The 7,457-nt window shown below is 45.0% G+C and overlaps 1 long non-coding RNA gene across 1 annotated transcript; it reads right to left on the bottom strand.

Moving 5' to 3' along the window:
* Positions 1–2,586: 2,586 nt before the first annotated feature.
* On the bottom strand, positions 2,587–7,210 carry LOC110255783 (uncharacterized). Its single transcript, XR_002336584.2, has 2 exons — positions 7,145–7,210; positions 2,587–2,756 (listed from the first exon to the last, which is right to left on the bottom strand). It is a non-coding gene; the product is annotated as an uncharacterized LOC110255783 (long non-coding RNA).
* Between the last annotated feature and the right edge of the window lie 247 nt (positions 7,211–7,457).

The following is a 7,457-nucleotide window of genomic DNA, read 5'->3' as shown; positions in this document are numbered from 1 at the left end:
GGTTTTTTTTGGTCTTTTTGCCATTTCTTGGGCCGTTCCTGAAGCATATGGAGTTTCCCAGGCTAGGGGTCCAATCGGAGCTGTAGCTGCCAGCCTACACACACCACAGCCACAGCCACAGCCACAGCAGATCCGAGCCGTGTCTGCAACCTACACCATAGCTCACGGCAATGCCGGATCGCTAATCCACTGAGCAAGGGCAGGGATCGAACCCGCAACCTCATGGTTCCTAGTCAGATTTGTTAACCACTGTGCCACGACGGGAACTCCTTTTTTTTTTTTTTTTGGTTTTTTGGTTTTGTTTGCCACACTCAGAGCATGTGGAAGTTCCTGGGACAAAGATCAAACCCACACCACGGCACTGACCCAACCCACCACAGTGACAATGCCACATCTTTAACCCTCTGTGCCACAAGAGAACTCCTAAATGCTTATAGTTTTGACAAGGATGTTGGTTGATATTTTTGTTTACATTTATGAATCTAGTGAAACAATGAAGACATCTCTCGAAGGTTCACTTGAGCATCAATAACCTGATCAACTTCTTTGCTGAATCAGGTCATTTTCTAATACTGGAAGAATATCTCCTCAGATTCTGTGCAAGTCACAATATAACGGCTACAGATTGTGACAATCTTAAGGTTTACTATGCATTATTAATATTTTCCCCATCTCAAGTCCAGACAGCCATTAAACCAATAAATCAAGCCTTGACTTGTAGCAACTGTCAGCTCCCATGGCAGATTTCAGGCTACAAAAGTGACACTGAACATGGATTTGGGAAGAGATGCCCATAGCTCACCATCATATGCTGTTTGTATCAGAGAAACACAACAGATGTAAATAAGATGTAAATAAGCTCCAATAGTAGGTACCACAATAAGCAGGGAGTGATGAGTGTTTTAATTACAATTGATTTAATGATAACTGTATAAAATTTAATTTTTAATAATGGCTGAAAACACAGCCATTAAACAACAACTGGATCGCAAATTTTCTGAATTTAACCGTCAGCTCTTGCAAGCTGGTAGGAATCAGCTCCAGCACACCACTGCACCTAATCCACGGAAGATGAGGACAAACACCAACGTTAGGGAACGATTTAAACTACAGGTAACGGGAGCGCCCATCTTGGCTCAGTGGTTAATGAACCCAACTAGTAACCATGAGGTTGTGGGTTCGATCCCTGGCTCATTGGGTTAAGGATCCAGCATTGCCATGAACTGTGGTGTAGGTTGCAGATGCGGCTCGGGTCTGGTGTTGCTGTGGCGCAGGCTCGCAGCTATAGCTCTGATTTGAGCCCTTGTCTGGGAACCTCTATGTGCCACAGGTGCAGCCCTAAAAAGCAAAAAAAAAAAAAGAAAAAAACAAACAACAAAAAACCTACCAGTAACAGTATCCAGCTAAGTGCAGCTACCACATAGCTCCATGAAGGCAAGTATCTTTGTTTACTGACGTCTTCAAAATACATAGATCCGTAACCCACTGAGCAAGGCCAGGCATCGAACCTCCAACCTCTTGGATCCTAGTTGGGTTCGGTGCTGAACATATTACAGATGCTCCATACACATTACTGAGTTGAATTTCTTGACATAACAGAAGCATTTTGTTATCACACATAGTAAGAAGTTCAGATGCAGGCAGTTCCAAAGCCGATCTATCCAGAACACTGGGTCAACCACTCTGTGAGGTTCTGGTCTTTGCCTTATGGCTGGCGAGGTGGCTGCTCCAGAGCCACACGAGACCCTCACAGCACAACAGCAAAGAAAGGAACCAGCTACGACCAGGCCACGAGAGGCACCTCTAGTGCTCTCCTGTTTTCTCAAGCAGGCAGAACACTCTGCTGAAAGGATGGGAGAGCCAGCAACCGTCTTTGTTAGACCCTGTGATGGGAGCTGGGAAAGAAAACTAAAATCAGGTGTCATTGTGACAGTCCAATGATTTCCCTGATTTCCCACCTGGCTGATTCAATGCAAGGAATCAAGTAATACAGATACTTATTTTGGTTGAGAGGTCTTCTGAATAAGGCATCATCATTGTACTGGAACTGTTTTCACTGAGCTTTAAAATAAAATCTATGATGATTCTTCCTGATTACCTTTTTGTGTTGTTGTGCTGTTTTGCTGTTTGGCTTTTTAGGGCCACATCTGCAGTATATGAAGGTCCCAAACTAGGGGTCTGAATTGGAGCTGGAGCTACAGCTGCTGGCCTACACCCCAGCCACGGCAATGCCAGATCCGTAACCCACTGAGCAAGGCCAGGCATCGAACCCCCAACCTCTTGGATCCTAGTTGGGTTCGTTACCGTTGAACCACAACAGGAACTACCCCCGATTATGCTTTATGTACCATTGGTCTGGACAAGGTCTGTTTCAGGTTATCACAAGCCAGTTTCCTAGTATAATAAACATTAACTACAAAGAAAAAAAAACTTCCCTTGTGAAAACTATCTGGTCCATAGAATAGCCCAACAAAATACAATAAAGACAATACAATTCCACAGGGAATTTGGACAGTTCTTTGCAGGATCTTTCTCTGGCTTTTGGGCCACAGTAGAATTATTAACAAAGAAAAGAACCGAAAACCATTGGCACGTAAAATGTTTGTATTCAAGCAACCATCAAATATTTTGAGGAGCCTCCTTCCACCTGCTAATCAGAGAGTCCGAGGAAATAAGGCAGTTCACTGCAGCCTCCCCAGCCATCGGATTCTGGTCACTGAAGAAGATTCTTCCCATCTGTCACTGTCCAGACACATCTGTGGCAGAGAGAGTCCCCAAGTTCGGGAAAAGGCAGCAAATAAATGCCAGGAAAAATCATGTCTGGCGTTGACTCTTTTCCGACGCAGAAAAGAATCACAGAACATAGAGCTACTGCAGACTCTGGAGATGATCTTTTTCGCTCACGTTGAAAACTGTGTTGGAGTTCCCGTCGTGACTCAGTAGTTAACGAATCTGACTAAGAACCATGAGGTTGCGGGTTCGGTCCCTGGCCTCCCTCAGTGGGTTAAGGATCCAGCGTTGCCGTGAGCTGTGATGTAAGTTGCAGGCGTGGCTCGGATCCTGTGTTGCTGTGGCTCTGGTGTAGGCTGGTGGCTATACCTCCGATTCGACCCCTAGCCTGGGAACCTCCAAATGCCGTGGGAGTGGACTTAGAAAAGACAAAAAGACAAAAAAAAAAAAAAGAAAGAAAGAAAAAAAAAAAAGAAAAAAAACCCTGTGTTCTCGTGGTCAATTAATTCTGAGAAATGCTTTGATTCAGAAGAACATGGAGTTTTTTTACCCGAGACTTTTCAGGAGCCCCATGTGCTGTAAATCACAACACAGCTCTCATACTCAGCTTTTGCAAACATGTAACCGTGCAACACCCTCCTGCTGTTTCGAAATGGAGTTTTTGATTTTTTAAAAAAACAATTATGGCAAAATATATATAACATAAAATTTATCATTTTAACCATTTGAAGTGTATGATTCAATAGCATTAATTACATTCACATTGTTTTGCAACCAATCTCCAGAACTTTTCCATTTTGCAAAACTGAAACACTATCCATTAAACAACAGCTCCCAACTTTCCCTTCCCCTCAACACCTGGTAACCACCTCTGTACTTTGTCTCTATGAATTTGACTACTCTAGCAACTTCATGTAAGTAAAAATAAGACAGTAAGTAGTCCTTTTATGACTGGCTTGCATTACTTACTATAATGTTCTCAAGGTTCATGCACGTTGTAACATGTGTCCAAAGTTCCTTCCTTTTCAAGGCTGAATAATATTCTACTGTGTACATATACCACCTGTTTATCCATTCATCCATTGATGGCCATTTGGGTTGTTGCCACCTCTTGACTATTAGGAATCATGCTACTAAATGAGCATGCAAACACCCAAGATTCTTTTTTTTTTTTTGGCCAAGGCCTTGGCATACAGAAGTTTCCAGGCCAGGGAATCCAAGCCACAGCAGTGACAACACCAAATCCTTCAGTACTAGGTTGCCAGGGAACTCTAGTTTTTTTGCCACAACTGTGCTTTAAATTCTTTTGGATACATATCCAGAAGTGGAAATCCTGGATATCATAGTTCTATTTTATTTTTTTTGAGGAGCTGGCATGCTGTTTGCCAAGGAAGCTACACCAGTTGATGTTCCCATCTGCAGTCCTCAAGGATGGAACCCCCTTTTTCAAAGGACTCTTAACAGGGAACAGAGTTTGATAAACACCAGAGTCTAGTTCAAGCCCAACACTTTGCAAATGAAGAAATGGAAGCCCCCGGGGTGAAGGCTTGGGGCAACAGTGAAACGGATCAGGACCCTTTGGTCCTTCCCCTCCCCTGACCCCCGTGTCCTCTGCCTGCCTTGTCTGCAGAAGCACCAAGCTTAAGCAGAGAAGCAGCAAAGGAAAACAATTAAACAAGACCAAGTAATAATGTTTAGTCATGAAGCAAAGTCCAGGGCATTCAGTTCCTCCTCAAGGGCTGCGGATAATACTCTGAGCCCTATCCTGTGAGCTGTCTTGCAGAGACTGAAACCCCCTTCAGGTGGAAGAAGTTAGCTTGATGACCAGACTGTAGCCAGGACAGAAGCTGCCACAATTCTGAGACCTGGCCTCAAGAGAATGAGAACAAACTGACCCTGGAATTGAAGATGAACTGTCTTAAAGCAATTAAGATGATGCTGGTCAGACCACTGCACGACCCGTTTCGAGGTGTCTGTCAGAGCTGCTGGGGTTGTTTCTGCACGTAGCCTCCTCCATCTATAAAAGCTCTTGCGTTTTTTTTTTTTTTTTTTTTTTTGGTCAGTGGAGGGAGCTGACTTTCAGATGGGAGTCTGCCCCATCCCCCACTGTGGCTGGCATGTGAAATAAAGCAAATCTTCCTTTTCTCTAAATTTTTTTGTTTTGTTTTGGCTTTTTGTTTGTTTGTTTAGAGCCACACCGTCGGCATATGGAGGTTCCCAGGCTAGGGGTCAAATCGGAGCCGAAGCCACTGGCCTACACCACAGCCACAGCAATGCAGGATCTGACCATGTCTGTGACCTACATCACAGCTCACGGCAATGCCGGATCCTTAACCCACTGAGCAAGGCCAGGAATTGAACCTGAATCCTCATGGATACTAGTTGGGCTTGTTTCTGCTGAGCCACAGTGGGAACTCCCCACTACCTTTGCCTCTTTATTGGCTTTAGAGCATTGATAACACCAACAATAGGACACAACTCTTATTTATTTATTTATTTTTTTTTGTCTTTTTTTTGTCTTTTGTTGTTGTTGCTGCTATCTCTTGGGCCGCTTCCGCGGCATATGGAGGTTCCCAGGCTAGGGGTAGCCACCAGCCTACGCCAGAGCCACAGCAACGCTGGATCCGAGCCGCGTCTGCAACCTACACCACAGCTCACGGCAACGCCGGATCGTCAACCCACTGAGCAAGGGCAGGGACCGAACCCGCGACCTCATGGTTCCTAGTCGGATTCGTTAACCACTGCGCCACAACAGGAACTCCCCCTGGACACAACTCTGATAGTGAGTCAGCCAGAGGCTCAGCAGGAACCTTGGAGCACTCAGATGCAATTATGGGGAGAGTTTTAAGTCAGAGTTATTTATAGAGTTACGGAGGAACCAGCAATGGCCAGGGAGATACCCTGGAGAAAGATTGAGACTCAGTTACCACCCGTGACCTACAGAAGAAGGGGGAGGAAAGGTGTCATTGAGCCGAGCGAGCCCTCCCATCAGGAGGTGCGGCGGCCCCTCCAGAGCCATGGCTCTGACCAACGGGGAAAGGAGTTCCCCCAACCACACTCTCCCTGCCCTCATCTCCTGCCACTTCCTCCACCGGCCAAACCCAACCGGAAGCCACATGGCAGGAGGACCAGATAGGGAGGGTCAGTCCCCAGCACCAGGCGGGGAGCAGAGAAGAAGAAGGAAGAAGAAGAAAATAAGAGGGTGGGGATGGGGTAGCAAATCCATGGTGTCTGACGCAGAAGGGATTACGGGTGATTTTTTTTATACTGTTTATTATAGGAAACTGAAAGATCGGAGTGTTTAGGCCATTGCAGGAATAAAAATAAACACCACCCGTAATCTCACCACTCACAGATGTCTAAGTTAACATTTTTGTCTGGAGTGTGTGATGTACGGCCTTCCCCAAGCAGTGAGCACAGGCGTTCTGGAAGCAGGAGGGAAAGGCGGTGTCCTGATGTGCCTTAAAGACCACCTGTGTGATATTCCGCCCTGGCACCTCAAAGAAGCCCCCTCCCTAAAAACAGGGAGCACGAGCCTCAGCGGCTGTTCCCCCCCCTCAGCCAGGCTGCATCAGTTGTGACAGATTTTGTAATGGGGAATCTTCACATGAAGGCACATAATCAAGAATCAAATATTTAAGGAGAGCCAACCTCATAGGATTTGGGGCGGGGGGATAAATGGAAAAAGGAAAACTAAAGAGGCAGATTGATTAATGCCATCACAGGATTTTTTTTTAAGACAGCTATATCAAAGGTCTAAGGAAATAATGCAGGCAAAAAATAAACAGAACCCATAAACGCTAGTAGGCATTAAAATTATAGTTCTTGGAATTGAAGACTTAAGATGATAGGTAGAAAAACAGAACGGGCACAGCTCAAGAGCAAATCAATCAGAAAATAGAGCCACAGAATTTCTTTAAAAGACAAAATTAAAGATTTTTCATGTGGCTCAGTGGCATCACTGTAGCAGCTTGGGTGCCATCCACATGCCACAGGCACAGACAAAAACAAACAAACACAAAGGCAAAATTAACAGACTTGAAGAATAAATCTACTTCCAGCAGCCATATAATAAGAATTACCCTAACCCTAACCCCTAACCCTAGAGAAAATAAAATGTAAAGAAATTATTATTAGAAATTTCCAGATCTAAAGTAAGACATGAGGCCTCTGAAAAAAAAAATTATCCTGCAGGATAAATTTTTAATTAATCAGACACAGCAGAAAATAAAGAACAGTTCACTGTATCCACATGAAACTGACAGCACTGACCGCCTGAACCCAGCCTCAACACAAATTGGGACTTGAACACACATGTCGGGACTTGAACCCTCATAAAATCTAGATTGGGACTCAGCCCAACCTAAAGTCAGATTGGGACTTAAACCCACAGTTTCAAAGTATAATTACTCACCCTGTGTCTGCACTCACTAAGGTTCAGGCTTGTAAGAGATGCAAGCGAGGCAGGCAAGGAAACTCTGCCCGAGGCTCCGGTGGCCACAGTTTAAATCCTTCAAGAGGCGTGGGGGCTGGAAAGTCCTGCTTCTTCCTTTCTGGGAGTGGTAGCGCCTCCTTAGTATCCAGTGAGTTGTGTATTCAAATCAGCTGAGAGGCATTCTTCACACTCTTGCCCCTGGTCTGAATCTGAATGTAGGCCTCATTCCTCACCCAATGACCTAAGGCAATTCTCCACTTGTTAAACAAGCCTGCCTTGTTCTGATGGCTTT

This window comes from Sus scrofa, chromosome 11, assembly GCF_054392235.1.
Source record: "Sus scrofa isolate SSC_HxYL_T2T_F1_AM1 chromosome 11, Sscrofa_HxYL_maternal_Yorkshire_Landrace_v2.0, whole genome shotgun sequence".
NCBI classification, from domain to species: domain Eukaryota; kingdom Metazoa; phylum Chordata; class Mammalia; order Artiodactyla; family Suidae; genus Sus; species Sus scrofa.
Note: the sequence above shows the minus strand (reverse complement) of the source record. Positions and strands in the feature narration are given on the sequence as shown.